The following is a 22,051-nucleotide window of genomic DNA, read 5'->3' as shown; positions in this document are numbered from 1 at the left end:
ACACCTCTCCCCTCTGTCAGTCCTTACATTCCAGGAGTCAATTCAAGGTACTAACCCACACTTATAAAGCACTAACCAATTCTAGTCCCTCCTATATGTCTTCACTGATCCGTAGGTATGCCCCTTCTCGGTCTCTCCGCTCTGCCCATGACCTTCTCCTGTCCGCTGCTCGCACCCGTACAGCCAACTCACGCTTGCAGCACTTCTCGCGAATGGCTCCTTTCCTTTGGCATAGCCTGCCTATGACCATCAAGTTCTCCAATCATTTCAATCATTTAAAAAGTGCCTCAAAACCCATCTCTTTAGGAAAGCTTATGACCTCCCAGAGTAACCTCTACCTCACGTACCTGTCCCTTGCTCTCTCCTAAAGGGCAGCACTCTTTTCTCTCCTCCACCTCTGCTTCACTCCACCTTGTTTGATTGCTACCTTCTGTCATGTTGTGTTTTACGCCCCACCTCCTATAGACCATAAGCTTGTTTGAGCAGGACCCTTTTCAACATATTGTTCCTGTAAGTTTTTGTAATTGTCTAATTTAGTGTTAAATCTCCCCCTTTAATAATATTGTAAAGTGCTACGGAATATGCTGGCGCTATATAAATACCAGTAATAACAATAATAATTATCTATCTATCTGTATATAGCAGAGAGGGTGCACTGAGAAAACTAACCTTGGGAAGCAAGGAGGGTAAATCTGACTCTGACTGCAACCTTCCTGTCTTCCCTTGCCACCAGCATTAGAACAACCTTTCGAAAGAGGTAATCTACCCCTGTTTACTCAGGTAGCATGAACCTGAAAAGGCTAGATGGGGAGATCCTTTGATCTCCCATACAGATTTCAGCCCATGGCATTTGTGACCCACCATTTGCCCTATCGCCAGTAAGAAGGCAATGACCAACAGTAGATTTGATCCTTATATAATGGAGAAATCATATGGGTCTACCCATGGTCTAAATTATGGAGAATAATTTCCAGTTTGCAATGCCAAAGATCTTTTTACGTTCCATTTCCATTTCCATTTTTTTAATTTTAAATTTTACATAAGTGTTAAATGGAGATTTGGCATCAGATATTACTGTAGGTGAAAGTTTAGGATCCAGTGATCATCAGTCAGTATGGTTTAATGCAGGGGTGGTCAATCTGCGGCCCCCCCAAGATGTTTAGGACTACATCTCCCCTGATGCTTTGCTAGCATTATGGCCCTAAGGACATTATGGTAGATGTAGTCCAAAACATCTGGAGGGCCGCAGATTACCCACCACTGGTTAATATAAGTAGAGTGACTGAGTCACACCACAAAAAAACAAAAGTTTTAGACTTTAGAAAAACAGGCTTTTCTAAAATTAGAATATGAGAAATGGGATTATTTAAAAGTTGCACTGCTGAAGGCAATAGAAAATTGCATTAGGCTTGTCAGTAAAAGCAAAAAAAATTATGAAACCATTGTGGTACTCGGCAGATGTGACCAAAATAGTAAAAAACAAACAGTTAGCATTTAGTAATTATAAACAAAAAAAAACAGAATGAGGAAGATAGACAGATCTATAAGGTTAGGCAGAAAGAGGCTAAGCAAGTTATAAGAGCTTCCAAATCACACACAGAAGAGAACATAGCACAGTCAGTAAAAAAAAAGGGGACACAACATTTTTTAGATACATAAATGAGAAAAGGAAAGTAAAACAAGGATTAGTTAGATTAAAAACAAAATAAGGAAGCTATGTAGAAGAGGCTAAAGGGCTAGCTGACTCCCTCAATTAATATTTTTGTTCAGTATTTACAGATGAAAATTAAGGAAATGGACCCTTAGTTAGGAAAAAGGACAAATTAGTAATTTGTTACATGTGAGTTTACAGAGAAAGAGGTTCTATTTCAACTGTCAAAAGTAAAGACATATCAGTAAATGGGACCTGATGGAATACACCCAAAGTTATTAAAAGAGCCTAGTGGCGTACTAGCAAAACCATTAACAGATCAGACCAATCATTGCTTACAGGAGTAGTCCCAGAAGATAGGAAGTTAGTGAATGTTGTGCCCATTCACAAGAAAGGTAATAGGGAGGAGTCGGGCAACTATAGCCCAGTAAGCCTTACTTCAGTAGTGGGGAAAGTGATGGAAACCATGTTAAAGGATAGGATTGTTGAACATCTAAAATCACATGGATTTCAAGACCAGAGAAAACATGGGTTTACTTCAGGGAGATCATACCAAACTAATCTTATTGATTGGGTAACTAAAATAATAGATCAGGGTCGTGCAGTAGACATTGCTAACCTAGATTTCAGTAAGGCTTTTGACACTGTTGCACATAGAAGGCTTATCAATTAATTGCAATCTTTAAGTTTGGATTCCAATATTGTTGAATGGGTTAGGCAGTGGCTGAGTGACAGACAACAGAGGGTTGTAGTCAATGGAGTATATTCGAAGCTTGGGCTTGTCACCAGTGGGGTACCTCAGGATATGTACTTGGACCCATTCTCTTTAATTTTTTTATTGCAGAAGGTCTTGATGATAAAGTATGTATTTTTGCTGATGATACTAAGATACGTAACAGGAATAAATATCAATCCGAGGTGCTTTCCCTTTAAAAGTACAAAAAAGTACAAGATATAATATATCTTGAAATCCTTATATAACCCGTGATGCTATCCTTTGATTTCCCCTCTCTACAAGATTCAAAAATTATATATTTTATACAGTTAGAGCACAACATTGGGGAAAAAAACTCTCAAATTAAAGAGCAAAGAGTTAACAGAACTTATTTGAAAATGTCACTCTGCAGAAAGTTCATGCAAAATGGGGTTGGTATACTTCTGATAGATAGCACTCCAGAGTAGTACAGTCCACACCAAAAATTTAGTAATCCCTTCTCGTTCCTCTGGCACTCCTGGGGTTGCAACTTCAAGTAGCAATCTAAAGGAATAAGTGGTGTGATATTGTTAGAACGGAAACCTCCACCATATACATATACTAAACTGGTTCATGGATTGCAGGATAAAACTTACCAAGAAAGGTTAAAGGACCTTAACATGTATAGCTTGGAGGAAAGACGAGACGGGGGTGGGGTGGGGGGGGTGGGGGGGGAGGGGTATGATAGAAACATTTAAATACATAAAGGGAATCAACACAGTAAAGAAGTAGACTATATTTAAAAGAAGAAAAACTACCACAACAAGAGGACATAGTCTTAAATTAGAGGGGCAAAGGCTTAGAAATAATATCAGGAAGTATTACTTTACTGAGAGGGTATTGGATGCATGGAATAGCCTTCCAGCTGAAGTGGTAGAGGTTAACACAGTAAAGGAGTTTAAGCATGTGTGGGATAGGCATAAGGCTATCCTAACTATAAGATAAGGCCAGGGACTAATGTAAGTATTTCGAAAATTGGGCAGACTAGATAGGCCAAATGGTTCTTATTTGCCGTCACATTCTATTACATTTTTTGTTTCTCATAAAAACACCAGGTCTATCATGTGTTTTCATCTTTAAAATCAAGTTACTTGTAACACAGCCTTTCTTCTGCCCTCTTTTCCTCTAGGGAAAGTCAAAATGTAGAAATATGCTGCACATTGCACACAGAATTCAATAGTAGTTGAGAAAGCCAGGACTGAAAAGGCTGAAGCATCAGGGCTCTATGTGAGGGACCAGCAATCCTAAGCACACTATACAAAAAATAGTACACAGGCTTCATGATGTGAAGCTCAAAATGTTATTGGATCAAATGAGACAAAAAGCATACAACACTTCAGTCTTCTAGCCATAATCCTGTATGTACACATGTACTTTTACTTTTTGTTTTTCTTTCAAGGGAAAGATGAGGATATCGACTAACTTAAAAGGTTGGCTGTGAACGTTTATCCAATTTTTGTCAATTGTTTTCATGTAGCATTATAAAAATCTGAGGTTTTACTGCTATCTAGACCCACCCTTTCTGCCTGAGACAAATTAGGGAAGATTACAAAATATTTATATGTATAACCTTTTCAGCATGGTTGAATTACCATTACCTTTTTCAGGACTGCTGAACTGACAAAAGATCCCTATGTTAAGAGAGAGAGAATGACTAAATATAAATTAAAGTTTACAATTAAACAGTGAAATACAAAATTCTTAAATGCAGATTGTTACAGGCATTCTGTTTTGTGCCCAGTGCTACTTCCATGCTTGTGACAACATGAGTATGAACTGACAAATCTCCTCTCAGCTGTTCAATGCGGTGTTCGATTCTTGATCACCACCTGCTGTTCTGTATGCTTGGCCGGTTCTCCTATAATCTGCTTCTTAATTACAGAGCTCTGGATTCAAATATTGTCATTGTTATTAGAGAAAATCCAAAACAAATATAAAACGAGCACGGTGCATTGTAAATAAGAACACTTTTGCCAATACTTTATATGAGCCACTTACAGTTATTTTTGGCTTGTATGTGTATAAATGTATTAATCAGTCTTAGAAATATGAGAACTACCTTCACTAAAAGTCCCAAATTATGACATGAGTTGACTTTTTGTATAATCTCTTCTTTTCTGAGGAGAACCATTGGGCAGAACCTCTTCTTAGGAATATGGAATTCTTCTGGACCTTACAATTAATTTACTTAAAGCCTATATCCCATCACACAAGAGATTGGAGAAGAATAAGGGCTATCAACCTGTTCTATAAGTAATCCTCAGATTGAGGTAATAGTACTGACCATATAGGTTGGTTCTTTCTGGTTAAATGGGGTTTTCGAATCCCCTGTTTCATTCTCTGAATTAGTCATTTTGAGTTACTCCTGATCGATAAACCCATGCACAATAAAATGTTCTAAATTAAATATGTTAATGTCAGTGAAGGTGACCGTCATGTGTAATGGAGTCTGTTTCTCAACAGGGCCAGAATAACATTAGAATAAGGCATTTTCCTGAAGCACCAGTTCTGAAAGGCAGCTCTGCAGTGGCCACTAGGGAGATCAAAAGATCTCCCTGACCGCCATTACGTTACCTTAGGAGCATGTAATCTGCACTACTGGTGACTCAGAAAAGTATCACCAGACTAGAAGGAGGGTGAGAGTGAGAGTGGTCTGCAGCTGTCAGAGATGTAGACCATATCATTTACCCATCAGTCCAACAGGGATGAGGTATGTGGGAAGCACTGTATAGTCCACAATTTATTTAAACTTTTCATAAAATGATCTCCTCCCCCTGGCTTCCTTCAGCTTTTCTTCTGCTCATTAGTCAGAAGAGAACGTGATGAGCAATATTCAGTTATAAAAGGGGAAATGCAACTTTCCTCTTTTTCCTTTCAGATGTATTGCAATGTGTGCCTCTGTGAGTGTATGTGTATGTCCATGTGTGTCTACATGTGAGTATGTACTTGAGTTTATCAAAGAGCAAGTGTGATGACTGTGCGTTTGCTCCTATATGTTTGTATCTGTATTTGCTTGTACGCGTGTTTCTGTGGGTGTGTGCATCTTTGCATACATTCAATGTGCCCCTATTTAGGAGGTACAGTCCCTAATTTGGGCCCAAATCCCTCTGTCCCTCACATATCCTAATGTCCCTATTTTCTTGGAGCTCCATTTCAATAAAATGTGTCTGAATGTATAACAGAGTTCCACTGCAATAAAACTCAGTAATATGTTTTTAAACTACAACAAATGTGTTAGAAAACAATCTATGTAAATATGATACTTTGGTTTTTCTCTAAATAAAATTTTAGTTACACAAATTATTATCACTGTCATCTAAAATGTATCAGAGCAACTCTGCCTCTGACCACACCTCCAGCAGCACCTCTACAATTAAAGTACTCGTATTTCTCCATTTGAAACGGTGAGAGGTACAATCTTGTGTTTCCACTCTACACTAGCACTTTGTAGGGTTTTGCTAATCATGAGGGATTTGGTGGGATTAATAGTCATAATCACACTAAATGAGCTACTCGTGGCACTGAGGGGAGATGATGCTCCAACTTTTTCCATGAAATTAGGTGATTCAACAAACAATAGTGATGGCCTTAGACAAGGTGGTGAAGATGCAAAAGGAGAGATGCAAAGAGAGGCCAAGAAAAGAAAAAACACACTTTGATAAGAGGTCCACATTCCTTTCTATGAGTTCATGGGAATTTCATTCTGAATCCCTGACAACAGGGAATTATTTGATCAGGCTCAGTGAATCTATTTCCTTCTCTAGATGCTGAGGGATATGTAATTTGTCTCTAACCACCTTCTTCTGGTGGAAATATCTGCACTACATGCTCCTCAGCCTTCTCCACAGTTTGGAATTATGCCGTTGCTGATCTAGTTAAAAAAATAGTTAAGATGGCTTTTTATCAATGACTCAGTCTTACCCAATGTGTAAGTGCACTAACAAACATGCTCAAGTCGTTGATGACACTATCTCAGATATCATTTGCCTCTTTGTCTTTTTTATTTAGTGTCATGTTCATGAGGTTCAGCTCAATTTTAAACAAGTGTTTTTTATTTCTTTGAGTTGCTAATCATGTATTGGCATCACCAACCATACAGATAGCTTGTAGAATGTAACACCTTAAAAAATGAGCTTGAGATATATATATATATATATATTTTTTTTTTTTTTCTTGAATGCCTAAATCTAAAGCCCTATCCTGACATGATTTTAAGGCAAAGTGTAAGCCTCTCTTGTCATACCATTAAGTGTCCCAGGTTCTAAATTATTGTTGGATCCATTTGTACACAGCTTTTTATGAACCAATAGCCCTGGGCATTCCGACCAAAGATTTTTCTACTGTACATATCTAAGGTGTCAGAGGAGACCAATCCATCAACATTACTTTTGGTCCCTTAAAAAGTGGGAGGCACATATACAAACTGTTGTAATTCCTACACTGTTCACCTGATTTGGATGAAAATACCCTCAAATTAAAGCTGAAAGTCTGCAGTTAAAGCACATCTTGTTCATTTTATTTCAAATCCATTGTGGTGGTGTATAGAGCCCAAAAGATTAGAATTGTGTCGATGTCCCAATATTTATAGACCTGACTGTATGTATACCACATATCCTCCGAACCAAAGAGCCGTTGTCTCTTATCATCTGTAATATTTGTGGACTTTTTCCTCTTTCTCTGTTTTTTTATTAGTAGCTGTTTTTTTATTTGTAGCTGGACACCAGAGAACTAAGGCGGGATGGCGGGACAGGACCAGAATATGGGATTTGATCCTTGACTTTGTTGATTGCTTATTCTGATCTCTGTAGTCATTGACCTGACTAGTATTTTGATATTCCTGATTTCTCCTGTCCTTGACCTTGGCTTTATCCTTGATTTTGCATCCTATTAAGCCCACCCACTCTAAGGACAGGTCGGTATACAGATATAATGTCCCTTTGTTGTTACTGGATTTGTGTGGTCTGGTTCCTACCGATCCTGATAGGTTGCAAGGCATGTTTTTGGAGTTAGGTGTATCAGTTAAGGAGATAAGATTAGAAGTGTGGGTCGCACAGGTGTCCTGCCCTTCAAGTAAAGACAAACAAGGAAAAATGGAAGGGAGCTAAACAGCCACCAACCTCATGAGCGGAGCATGAGTGGTTTTAATGTGACCACCTACCCGAATTGGGAACACAGGGTCCTTACGTGGTGACTGGAAAAGAATAAACTATATAGTGTAGAAACATTTATCACTATATAAATAGTAAAGTGTAATTAGTCCAACACACATGGATTTGAGCCACACAAAGACAGGCTCAGAGGTGTGTTAAATCAGGGCTTGACAAATGTGTTTGGAATCTAGGAGTCAGCTAAACAAGTTAGGAGCCAGTCATTTTCAACGAGAAAATGCAATTTTTAAAGGGACACTATAGTCATCAGAACCACTACAGCTTGATGTAGTTGTTGTGGTGTCTATAGCCTGTCCCTGCAGCAATTTAGTTAGAACACTGCCTTTTCTGTGAAAAGGCATAATCTACATTGCTGCTTAGTAACACCTCTAGTAACAGCCACTCAGACGGTCACTAGAGAGTTCTGGGTCACTGCTGCACCACGTGCAGCACCCAGGTTCAGTATCTCCAAGCTCTGCATAGAGGCGCTGAATGTTCCTCGTAGAGATTCATTAATTTAATGCATGTCTATGAGGAGATGCAGATTGGTACATTTGCTGTGCATGCACAAAATCCTCCCAATGCTTTCCTAAGGGAAAGCACTGGCTTAGCTGAGATCATAAAGAATGATAATCTCAGCCATGGGGAAACTGGCACGGCGTGAGAAAATGGGGGAAAAAGGTGAGTAAAAACGTTCGGAGGGGGAAGGTACCTAAACGCGCACTCACACACACACACACTGACAGGCTCACATACACACTCACAATAGGCTTGCACGCAAAAACTCTTGACAGGCGCACACACACACACACTCTTGACAGACTCGCTCGCACATGCACACACAGTCTCTTGACAGGCTCACACACACTCTGACGCTGGCAACAGGCTTGCACGCACATACATACAGACCAGGGCCGGATTTAGATGAAAAGAGGCCCTAGGTTATTCCACTTATGAGGCCCTTTCACCTCCCATTTTTAAGTTTGTAAATTACATGAGAGACAATAAAATACATCATTACTGTGATATATATCAATATGTTAAATGAAACATGTTGTGATTAGTACTAACCTTTATAAAAAATGTGGCACGGATAATAAATAAAAAAAAAGTCGAGATGAGGAGAGGGGGGTGTGATTGTGAGAGGGAGGGGGGTGATTAGGAGAGGGGTGTGATTGTGAGAAGGAGGGGGGTGATGAGGAGAGGGGGGGTGATTGTAAGAGGGAGGGGGGTGATGAGGAGAGGGGGGGTGATTGTGAGAGGGAGGGGGTGATGAGGAAAGGTGGGTGACTAAAAAAATTACCTTAAATCCCTGGTGGTCCAGTGGGGGCTGCCTGGTGGTCCGGTGGTGTCCCTGGTGGTCCGGTGGCCCTCATTTCCCGTCTGCAGCTCCGCAGAGCTGCAGACCATGGATCTTGCGAGACCCAATCAGAGCGTTGCCGTGGTAACCCTTGGCAACGCTCTGATTGGGCAGTGCACGCGAGATTCATGGTCTGCAGCTCTGCACATTGCGGAGCTGCAGACCGCTGGTCTCGGCGATCGCGGCAGGAGGGGCATTGCAGTCTGCCCCGGGCACCCCCCTAGTAAGTGGCAGTGGACTGCCCCCCCACCCCCCTTAGTACGCCACTGGTCATATCATATGCGTAGAATTTCTCCTTATTTTCGGTTCAGTGTTTTAGTGTTCACTGTTTTTAGAATAGTGTCATTTTAATTTTGCTAAAAATTTGAATGTAGGCCCCTCTTGATCTTGAGTCCCTAGGCTGAAGCCTAGTTAGCCTATAGGAAAATCCGGCCCTGATACAGACACTGACAGGCTTACACACACACACTGACAGGTTCTCACACACAAACACACACACACTGACAGGTTCTCACACACACACTCTGACAGTCTCTCTCTCACACTTACACACATTTTTGTTTTAATTGGAACCCACTCAGCCTCCCTACCTTTGGGAGAGCTGAGTGGGTCTTTCCTGGGGTCCAGTGGGGCTGCACTCTTCCTGTGTGGGAGGGAGAAGTACTCTGCTTGCAGCTCCTCTCTGCTCCCTCGCACTCTGTTATGATGCCGGGGTCGGAATGACATCATATTCCGGCTCCCGGCATCATTACACAGCGGGAGGGAGCAGAGAGCAGCTGCAAACAGAGTACTGCTCCCTCGCGTGCCGCCCTGAATTCTCCCGCGGGCGGCCGTCTCCTCAATGCTGGCGCCTGGGATTTGTCGATCCCTGTGTTAAATCACACAATTTCCTTGTAGCTCTGATACTTTGGGTGTTGTCCTCAAAAGAAAAGCAGAGAGAAAATAGGTGCAGACTCCTCGTGAAGTATATCTGGACATGCACAACAGTTAATGTAACCAATGTATAACTTCTCATCTTGGCTAGAGCCCTCAAGACCTGGCTCTAGGTGAGACTTGCCAAGTGCCAATTAAATGAGCACAAACCTTCTTTGAAATAGATGATATGGAACCGCTCAATGGACAATAAAATAATTTATGACATATTGTCATGATCTTGTTCAGGTCAGATAGGAGGCTTTGGCCAGAGTTAACAAAAGAGGCTTTATTTGCAGGTTTTGACATAACAGCAGGTTAACTTGTAGAATAACTAATAAGGAGAACGAAAGGCAGAAATAAAAGGTTAAGGCAATATGCCCGAAATAGAAAACAAACAAGTGTGCAAATAATAAAGCTGGAAAAACTGTAGGAAGAATAATGGGATAGGTAATAGGAACTATAAGGAGTCAGAGAAAGAAATTAACACCTTGTTAATAGTTGTGTCCAGCAATGTCCAGATAATGATTTTGCAGGGTTGTATAAATCAAGTAGGCAGGTTAAAGCAGAGATGTAGGTTATCCTGGTTGGTATGAAGCAGGGTTGTATAAATCAGGTAGGCAGGATAATGCAGAGTAGTAGAGTTGAAGTAATCCAAGTTAGTAAGGAGTAGGGGTGGTAGCAATGCAGGTAGGATGCAATAGGTAAGTTACAGGTTCTCTCACAGGAGCCAGGATCTGAAGTCCTAGATATGAACACCAACTTCAATGTAAAGGCCACTGGTATTCTCTTGTGTGGCCTTTTGTAGGATCTGTAATTAGTCCTATGCAGGTGAGGACTGAGGTGACTAGTGGCTAGGGAGGCCACTAGTGGTGGAGAGTTGGAACTTCTTTTAAAGGCACATAAATAAATGAAGATAAAACATAGTTGTCAGGATACGATCCTGACACATATCATAAAAGAAACAACTAAAACTTAAATTAAAAATAAGATTAAAAATCAAGTCCATGTGAGTTGGACTAGTCCATGTGTGTCTTTCATGTTTTCATTTATGTAGTGATAAATGTTTCTACACTATGTAGTTTTTTGTTTTCCAGTCTCCATGTAAGGACCCTGTGTTCCCAATTAGGGCAGGTGGTCACATTAAAACCACTCACACTCCACTCTTGAGGTTGGTGGCTGTTTGGCTCCCTTCCATTTTTGTTTATGCACGTTTAAGGTGGGTGAGAGAGATTCCCACTTGAGTGTAGTAGTGTAGCTTGTAACTACTATTGTACACACTTTTAAGCACCTTCTATCACACAGATCACTTTACACATTTTGAAAGGCACACAAAGCTTGGTTACTGACAAATCCAAAATGATTAGTTAGTGTGAACCATGCCTCAATTCCAAAACCTTTAACGGGACATTAGAAGATGCATTATAGACATGAACAAACCTGGAATACATTTTAAATCCATTGCTATAGACCTATGTGTGTATGAGTTAATTGTAAGACAAACTGTCTATAAGAAGAGAAAATTCAGGGAGGTTGTTAGTCTCATTATGTGTGGGCTTTCTGCAAAGACCACTGGAAGAGCATCATCTGCAATCCTTAAAGAGGCGAGAAAGAACCCAAGGGTAATAGACCTCCAGAAAACTATAAAAGCTGCAAAAGTCTTTTTCATGTGTCTACAATGAGATAAACACTGAACCCTTTAGGGCGGAAGCATAAATGATCACTTCTGGGGGTGCCAACACCCAACGATAATTGGAAGGGTTCCACTTACGTGCTAAACAACACCAAAACGGATACTAAAACTTGGAAGAATGCTAGTTCCCTCAGACCCCACACGACATCGATTCCGTGCAGCCAAGGGAGTCAGGGCACGGCTACCTATTCGCTAGTCATGCCGACAAGGGGGACTGCGACACCCACTTAGCAAAGTAACACAGCACTTATTGGAGGACTCTACCCACCCACCATACACGACCATATCATCAAACTTATACACATACCCTATTTCCTTTCCTTACTCGAGACAAGGAACCCTGACAGTATACAGACCAGTCATGGAATATGATCGGAGGTCAGGACAGTCCTTTCAGATATCGGGAGGTGTTACAAATCGCTATTTGTAACTGGCCCTTTAAATGAGAAATTGCCCTGCTACCCTGGATTGTGGAGAAGCATGTTTGCCAGCCTCCTGCCTCATGACTATGGCCCCTGGAAGATTGTGCCCCTGAAAACTTATTAACATTTATTGGGTGTGTATGGCCCTTTAAGAACCGTCTGGGGACATATTGTGACTTTGCTGAACAATGCCCCTTTAAGACTATGTCCCCAGACCGGTAAAATAACTTGTTCCTGGCTTTCCCCCACTTGGTTCAGTAAATAGGGCTTACTGAACCAAGTACCACACAGGCAGACCACCCAGAAGCTAAAGTGTGCAGGCAATTTACCTCCCAGGCTGTGAGGTTACTGCCGGTTAATTGCACGTGGCGGCGGCCATCTTGGTTTCCTCGAATGCGGTCAGCGGTGTATGCTAAAGATTCTATGGAACTGAAATCGGCTACACATTCTGCCGAACACCGCTGACCCTTACCTTCTCCCATACTGAACTTGCAGCTCCAGAGACTAAGTCCCGTTCGAAATGGGACTTAGTCGTTTTTTCGCATGAAATTGACCGACCGCACAGCCCAAATCTATGGAACTGTTTTGGGCAGGAAATTGTGCTTGCGGTCGGTCATAAAGGACTTCCAGCTAACTTTTGATCCACTGGAGGGATTTGGCTGATTTTTGGAAGTGTTTATGTTTGATGTATGCTGAGTCTGAATATGTAACTTTTATTGAAATTGAATGTATGGTTTTAAAGTTACAGTGTGTATGTGAAAACTGTATTTTTATTGTATGTAATAATTGGTTTAACTGTTTATCTGAGGGGAGGGAACCTGTGGGCTGTACTATGCATGTGATTGGTTAATTTCATCCTCCCCCTGGGAGTGTCCTGCGTGTACCTTATCCTAATAAAAAGCAGGCTGGGTGTTCCAGTCCTCAGACCTCTTCTGACCCTCAATACGTAGCCGTGTCTCGTTATTGGAGGGAACTGCTATATCACACTGGGGATTGCTATGCTCTGCATATTCCCCTGAGCTCTTAATCACTTAGCTCTTTTAAGAGCTTGTTCCAGATACGCTCTCCTGGAGCAGAGGTCTTCCCCACACGGTCCTGGAGGACAGAAGCCGATCCAGGGTGGAAGGAAGACGGCGCGGCTCCAGTTAAGCTACGGCGGTTGTGGAGTCTGCGGTGGTTGTGGTGTCGTCTGCAGTGCTTGGAGTCCTCTGAGAGCGCTAGGAGCATCCATCAACGGAGGGTACTCGGTCGGGGTACACGGAGCTCCGTTACATTGGTGGCAGCGGTGGGATGGCGTCCTAGTGCGAGGAGAAGCAGCTCAGAGACACTGGTAACGTTTGGAGTTACAATTGAGGGCAACGCTAGCCATTGGGCAGCGCCCCTGGCTACAACAGGATGGAATCAGCTGGGTTGCGGACAGCGTTCCATGATGAGGAGGAGAAGGAGGCTGCAGATTACAGGGATGCAGCCAGAAAGGAACTCTGGTATGATGCCCTGGAAGACGCCCAGTGGCGGCGAGGTGAGAGTCTCCCCAGTGATGAGCAGCGGCTACAGAAGCGTGTGGCAATGCGAATGTGTCTATTGGGAGAGCAGCCCCTGGATGAATGGGTGGCAAGACTAGAGACCCTGGTATGGCGAGAGATCGGGTTAGACAACGCATACCAGGCCCTCTGGTGGCATACCATTCGACTTACTCCCTGGACAGCCGAGCACGACTTACCGGAGGGGGATGATTATGATGGTCCTGGTCTACTTCTGGACGCCATGGAGGAGGAGCCTGATTTCGGCAGCACGGAGGAGTCTAGGTTCTGGGACATCTATGACTACCGGATGGGCATGTATGTCTGGGCTGACGAACGAGAGGTGAGAAAAGACATGACCCACCTGGCAACAAGGGAGTGGGAGCTGGAGCAGGACTACCTACACCTGCTCAGCTTCGTGCAGCCCCAACCTACCCGACAAGCAGAACCAGACCTCCCTGACTGGTCCGGCGATGCCCTCCAGATGGCAGGTAGAGATGGGACCGAGGTCTCTCTACCGGCCCTACAGGGATGCTGGGCAACCAACCCAGATCTCCAGCGGCAGTGGGAGTTACAGGGGGACGAAGGTGCCGTCCTTCCCCCCCAGCAGCAGTGTGTCCTACAGAGAGCAGAGACAGTTGGTCCCTCTCTACAGCAACAGGACAATGGTAAGGGAGTGGAGACAGGCAGTCTCCCTCTCCAGCGGCAGTGTGTACCCCAGGGGGCCGAAGGTGCCGTCCTTCCCCCCCAGCAGCAGTGTGTCCTACAGAGAGCAGAGACAGTTGGTCCCTCTCTACAGCAACAGGACAATGGTAAGGGAGTGGAGACAGGCGGTCTCCCTCTCCAGCGGCAGTGTGTACCCCAGGGGGCCGAAGGTGCCGACCTTCCCCCCCAGCAGCAGTGTGTCCTACAGAGAGCAGAGACAGTTGGTCCCTCTCTACAGCAACAGGACAATGTTACGGGAGTGGAGACAGGCGGTCTCCCTCTCCAGCGGCAGCCTGTGTTTCCGGGAAAGGAGCACAGCACCCCCTCTCCCCAGCGGCAGCTTACCCTAACAAGGGGAGACACCAATCCCCCAGACGGCGCAGATGGGACCGTGGTCTCTGTGCCTGACCTACAGGGATGCTGGACAGCCTTTCCAGACCCCCAACTACCCTCACCGGGACACCCAGAGGAGGGGGTAAGTACAAATTCCCCTCCCCAGGTAACTCCTAGCGTGGCACCAGAGTTAACAGAGGCAATGTTAACCCCTACTGACGTCCATGTTCCCTTGGCTACTGAGCCGGACTATGTCCCAAGCATCCCAGCAGACGAGCTGGCAGCTGGGCAGAGTGCAGTCGGCCTCTGCCCTACCTTTGTCCCTGGTCCAGAGCCGGATGTCCCGCAGGCTACCCCAGCCGAAGAGCTGGCAGCTGGGCAGAGTGCAGTCGGCCTCTGCCCTACCTTTGTCCCTGGTCCAGAGCCTGATGCCCTGCAGGCTACCCCAGCAGAAGAGCTGGCAGCTGGGCAGAGTGCAGTCGGCCTCTGCCCTACCTTTTTCCCTGGTCCAGAGCCTGATGTCCTGCAGGCTACCCCAGCAGAAGAGCTGGCAGCTGGGCAGAGTGCAGTCGGCCTCTGCCCTACCTTTTTCCCTGGTCCAGAGCCTGATGTCCTGCAGGCTACCCCAGCAGAAGAGCTGGCAGCTGGGCAGAGTGCAGTCGGCCTCTGCCCTACCTTTGTCCCTGGTCCAGAGCCTGATGTCCTGCAGGCTACCCCAGCAGAAGAGCTGGCATCTGGGCAGAGTGCAGTTGGCCTCTGCCCTTCAAGTTCCCTCGGCATGTGGCCTCATTACCACAGCCAAATACCCAGGTGCAGTGACTGTGTGTTGTGGGTGGGCTGTTCCTGTACTTTGATGTTGTGGGGGGGCTACTCGGACATCTGTTTATTGTGGGTTGGTGGATCGACTAACGGAGGCACTGACCGACAGAAGGTCAGTTGCCTGGTTAGTCTTCCCCCCAAAGGGGAGATGTGTTACAAATCGCTATTTGTAACTGGCCCTTTAAATGAGAAATTGCCCTGCTACCCTGGATTGTGGAGAAGCATGTTTGCCAGCCTCCTGCCTCATGACTATGGCCCCTGGAAGATTGTGCCCCTGAAAACTTATTAACATTTATTGGGTGTGTATGGCCCTTTAAGAACCGTCTGGGGACATATTGTGACTTTGCTGAACAATGCCCCTTTAAGACTATGTCCCCAGACCGGTAAAATAACTTGTTCCTGGCTTTCCCCCACTTGGTTCAGTAAATAGGGCTTACTGAACCAAGTACCACACAGGCAGACCACCCAGAAGCTAAAGTGTGCAGGCAATTTACCTCCCAGGCTGTGAGGTTACTGCCGGTTAATTGCACGTGGCGGCGGCCATCTTGGTTTCCTCGAATGCGGTCAGCGGTGTATGCTAAAGATTCTATGGAACTGAAATCGGCTACACATTCTGCCGAACACCGCTGACCCTTACCTTCTCCCATACTGAACTTGCAGCTCCAGAGACTAAGTCCCGTTCGAAATGGGACTTAGTCGTTTTTTCGCATGAAATTGACCGACCGCACAGCCCAAATCTATGGAACTGTTTTGGGCAGGAAATTGTGCTTGCGGTCGGTCATAAAGGACTTCCAGCTAACTTTTGATCCACTGGAGGGATTTGGCTGATTTTTGGAAGTGTTTATGTTTGATGTATGCTGAGTCTGAATATGTAACTTTTATTGAAATTGAATGTATGGTTTTAAAGTTACAGTGTGTATGTGAAAACTGTATTTTTATTGTATGTAATAATTGGTTTAACTGTTTATCTGAGGGGAGGGAACCTGTGGGCTGTACTATGCATGTGATTGGTTAATTTCATCCTCCCCCTGGGAGTGTCCTGCGTGTACCTTATCCTAATAAAAAGCAGGCTGGGTGTTCCAGTCCTCAGACCTCTTCTGACCCTCAATACGTAGCCGTGTCTCGTTATTGGAGGGAACTGCTATATCACACTGGGGATTGCTATGCTCTGCATATTCCCCTGAGCTCTTAATCACTTAGCTCTTTTAAGAGCTTGTTCCAGATACGCTCTCCTGGAGCAGAGGTCTTCCCCACACGGTCCTGGAGGACAGAAGCCGATCCAGGGTGGAAGGAAGACGGCGCGGCTCCAGTTAAGCTACGGCGGTTGTGGAGTCTGCGGTGGTTGTGGTGTCGTCTGCAGTGCTTGGAGTCCTCTGAGAGCGCTAGGAGCATCCATCAACGGAGGGTACTCGGTCGGGGTACACGGAGCTCCGTTACAGGAGGTGACCCACGTGAAGGTGGGAATACCCGAATGCCAGAAAACATGGAACAACACTTCACAAGCCCACTTAATCACACACTACTAGCCCCACTAGCGAAACACAAAGCACAACAAGAGGGATCACACAACATGAGGGGGCTACTACACTACACCACACCATATCTTTATAATATCTGGCTGGACACTGATTGGAACATAAGTTAGGGTTCAAGCAACAAAAATGCACACACGGAGGCCTGCATGCTGGCCAGTGTCTTCCATCTGCTTCTTTAACGTTAGTAAATAGAAAGGGAGGGGAACAGCACTACAGTACTGATCACAAGGGGGGATAGAGCTGCACAACTGAAAGGAAGGGTAACCCTCAAACCCTTCTAAGAATGGAGAGAACAAAAGACAACAAATACAGGGTGCGCTAAATAAAATAAAGGGAGATGAAAAAGTCTTTAGGTACAATGTGGACCTTGAGTGAGTGTTCTTAGGTTCTTTCTTTGGGATCTCAGTAGTCGAATATGGAATACAAAAGCAGAGAGGGGAGACCAATAGTGCAAAACCGTAATGCGGAAAGGATCACGAACAACACAGACGTGGAGAAGTGCCAACTTACAATTTAAAGAGCTAAGCCCAGCTCTAGGTAAAACAGCATACAGTGGTATTTAGTACTCCCCACATGTAGGATATTGCTGGACAATTGGAGGTGTCTTCACAAGATTCTTTTCACAATCCCAGACAGACGTCAGCATATAAAATATATAAAAGATGGAAAAACCCAATGGTGCAATAACTTTGGTAATACTGCAACAACAGACAACACTGAGGTCCTAAGAGTGCCAACTTACAATTTAAAGAGCTATGACCAGCTCTGAGTAAAACAGCATACAGTGGTATTTTAACTCCCCACGTGTAGGATATTCCTCTAATGATGCTTGCAGTGCCGGTAGTGTTCAGAGCAGCCACACTGCTCTATGAACCAAGCGTGGGTGGAATAATCCCCACCAGGGATTTCTTTTGAAGTACTGGATCTTGTTTAAAAAAAAAAAATCAGCCAGGATAAAACAGCAACATAAAAAGTAAATGTACTAACCAAAGATAAGTGGTAGTCACAAAATACTTTAATTAAAAACAAAGTAAAAATACACAACGCGTTTCGCCAAACAGTAGGCTTTTTCAAGTGTAGAGTAAATAATCCTGGCTATTCACATTATATAGGCAGCTAATTTGCCTATACTCACAAGATATAAATACAAAACAAGCATAGCAATGATGAAGGAGGCTCAATGACACAACCGAGCAACAAAACACCATGTTTCACAAGGTTTGACTATGCACCTACTGTGACATAAAATGTGTTTGCAAAGTGTAAATATATTGTTACTCCTACGCGGGCCTGCGAGCCCAAATTGCCAAATTGCTTATTGTTCATCTTTCAATAAAATACTGATTTAAAAAAAAAAAAAAACACTGAACACATTGAACAATGAACAAGAATGTAGCCTCAAGAATGGTGTTCATGGAAGTACGCCTCAAACAAAATCATTGCTGTCTAAAAAATTAATTGTGGCACGTCTCAATTTTGCCCAAGACCACCTGATAAGACAATGGCAAAGCACACCATTAAATCAACTAAAAAGTACTGAAAGGCGTTTTGGGAATGGCCAATACAAGTAAAATGCTGTGGCATGACCTGCAGGGTGCTGCACAATAAAGACAACCCAGTAATATTGATAAACCGAAACTGATTTGTAGGGAGGAATGACCAGGGAACACTAAATAAGAAAGCCTCAAAAAATGAGTGAGACATAAATACCTTTATTTCTTCACAAAGTGCTGACCACAAGTGAGAACAAAAAAATATAGAATCTGGGACTACCAGACTTCAACAGTTGCAGGCCTCACTACTGTTCCGATTTTGGCGGGGTGGCCCCTATTTCAGGCTTCTGTCCTGCTGTCTTGATTTTGTCACCTGACGTCCCCTAATATTCCTTTTGAGGATTCCAGGGATTCCCTAGAAAGAGTTGCACACTAGCACTGTTACAGCGCTCTCTGCATGGTCCACCTTTAGTGGGCCAACATGTTGATTGGGTTGATAGGCAGATCATCCACATTTCCAACAGTTAAGGTGAAGAAGATGGTGGCACCCAGAAGGAGGAATTTCAGGTAAATTAATCCACCTTTAGGTTCAATCCTGTTCCAAGGCATATCCATAAATAATGCATCCAACATTTCCAATTTGAAAATGTGTCTTTCATGTTTTAATTAGTCTTTTATTCTGTTCTCCACATTGTACAGTTTCTCCTCTGTTATATTCTGGAGACCTGATTTAGACAACTGAACTTAGTGCACCAGGTACAATGTCAGCCAGTAAGATGGTATCACAGCCTCTCTTTTCCTTGCTTCCTGCTATTTTTGTCCAGTATTGTGCACCTACAATTCTATGTGTCCTAAGTCAATCTGTCATAATATATTCTTTTAATGTCTGCAAACTTTTTACTTTAAGCAGTATTCTTCTGTAATGTTGTACAGGCAATTACAAAGCAAAAGATGAATATGTTAATTGCATTCTCCTACTCTAATTAGTTTTGACACCCCTCCTTTCTTAATTACAGATCACTGTAATTAAATTCTTTGGAGAACGCATTTTACACAGATCTTCAGGGGTGCTAGACATCCCTTTAATTCTCATAATTTCTTTCTCTAGTGACCAGCAAAGCTCCATTTCATCTTACTATGGAGATGCTAATTTGTCATAATTTGTCATAATTTTATTAAATAAATGTTTTTAATAGGAGCTTTTTTAAGATGCCCAAACTAGGTGAAATTAAACAGCCCAGGAAGCCCACACACTTGTTTTTGGCATGACAGGTGGCTCTATAAAAAGCTGTTTAGGGTCCCCATTATGTGGGGATAGATTAGAGCAAAATGTTTGTGCAAGTTTGATAGGATTTCTCATAAGGTTAAAGTACTCACTGTAATGTGTTTACAATATTTTAATATTATGTATTGGTTGTTTGCTTGTGTTTAATTAAATACAATATTTGATCAGTATTACCACCCCCATCCTTCTTGTATCTAAAGAACAAAAAAATGAACCTCCCCGGGGGAGCCTAACCACGGACCTGAATGGCCGCATGTTACCGATGCTCCGAACCAAGCCACAGCAAAACACCCTCGGATACCGCACAAAAACCACACAAAAAGTGCCAAAAGACACCAACAACTAGAGAAGAGGAGATGGGCCGGAAAACTAAAAACCCCGGCTGGGCGGCAATATCGGCGACCTATGGCGGCAGGCCTGCAGCAACACGGGTTCAAGCATGGCTGACTATGCCGACCATTACTCTGAGCTGTCAGACGACTTCACGAGCGAAGCTGATCACTGCCTGCCCGTAGCGACCGCTGTCACACAAACAAGCCCGCAAACGGAAAACTCCCCAGTGACCACAGCAGTGATGAGGGAACTGCTGGCCGGACTACAACTTACAATACAGGCAGATATGGCCCGGATATGCGGAGATCTGCAGGGCCTAACAGGCCGCCTGACCACGCTGGAGGCAGACTCCCGCTGAAACCAGCAGGACACAGTGCAGTTACACAGAGCGGTACAGGAACTGCAACAACTGTCCCACAAAACAGACCAACGATTTGCAGACCTTGAGGATCAGAGGAGAAGCCTGAATCTTAAAATAAGGGGACTCGGAGAGGAGATTCCAGAAGCGGAAGTGCCCACTTCATACGGCGCCTGCTGGCGGATCTACTACCCACCAAACAGGCCAAACAAGTAACTCTGGGGGGCATGTTTCACCTCCCACGACCACCGAAAGCCCCAGCTACGGCACCAAGAGATCTCCTAGTGCGCTTCATAAGCCACGGAGACAGAGCCGCGGTCCTCCAAGCAACTAGAACAAGGACGCCGTACATATTTGAAGACAGACAGCTCTCTTTCTACGCGGACCTATCGGGGCCAACACTAGCATGGCGCCGCACCTTAAAACCCTTCACGGCCCTCATCCACCTTCATGAAATCGCTTACCAGTGGAGACGACCCTGGGCTCTAGTGATCCACCACGGCGACACATCGTATACAGTCCACGACCTACAGAGTGCCAGAGACCTACTACCGACCCTGGGATTGCCACAAGAAACCATCGGTCTGACCCAACCAGAGACAAGGCCAGCAGAGAGGGATACTACGACAGCAAAGTCGCCCGCTTCCCGTTACGCAAGAAAAGGCCCATCAACGGCACAGACGGGCACCTGAAACTACTTCGGGACTTATTATTATTATTTCCTACCGCATAACTACACATAGACCCAAGACCCCACGGCCACACCATACCCAGTAACTCTTCCCTACATCGCCCACGGAGACCACTCTCAGGTTCAACCCCCCCCCTTCCCCGGGTTAAAGGGACACGCTAGTACCCTTACCTTTACAGCGGGAGAATGCAGATCACTAACACGCATTCCACAATAGCTCCCTATCTGACCCAGCATGACAACGAGACCAATCAGCTCAAACCAGCCGGACAGCCCCTAGCATCGTCGGTTAAACCGGCTACATAATTATTCCTTTAGACCACCTAGGCTTCACGGCCACAGCGACCCACACTACCAAAAATTTAATTCCCTCAGCTCATGGCCCCTGACCAGCAATGTTATGTATCTATGTTACATGCATGTTATCTGTTCATTTTTTCCTTTGAAATGCATACCTAAAATGCTATAACCATGACCTGAGTCAAAAATAAAGAATTAAAAAAAAAAAATTAACCTCCCCTTACCTGTCTGGCTTTGTTAAAAAAAAAAAACATTATTCCTGTATTGCCAATACAGCTATAATTATATTTTCTAGTATATTTATCCATGACATAATATGACATTTTAGAAAATTAAAACTCTACAGCCAAAATAGTATTGACAACTATTAGTGCTACTGATCAGCCACATCCATTATAGGTGTAGAATATCAAATTCAGAGCTAAACAGTCTCCATAGACAAGTATTGAGAGTAGTACGTCCAGTGCTGCAGAGCTTACTAACCATTTAGTATGTCAACTATATGCCACACTAGGGGTTCTTAAGTCACCTGTAAGAACTATGTGTGTGAAGTAAAAAAAAAAACATCTACGTGCATTGGCATTTTAACCATAAATTGGTAGGCCACCAAAGCACACAGAACATGACTGCTGATTGCTGAAGAGCATAGTGCATAAAAGTGATGGTCTGTGAATGCAACAGACCATTACTTCGTAGCAACGTTCCAGTCTATCTTTGGAAGTCATAGCAGTAACTGTTCA

Source organism: Pelobates fuscus, chromosome 1 (assembly GCF_036172605.1).
Source record: "Pelobates fuscus isolate aPelFus1 chromosome 1, aPelFus1.pri, whole genome shotgun sequence".
NCBI lineage: Eukaryota > Metazoa > Chordata > Amphibia > Anura > Pelobatidae > Pelobates > Pelobates fuscus.
This window is presented reverse-complemented; position numbering follows the sequence as displayed.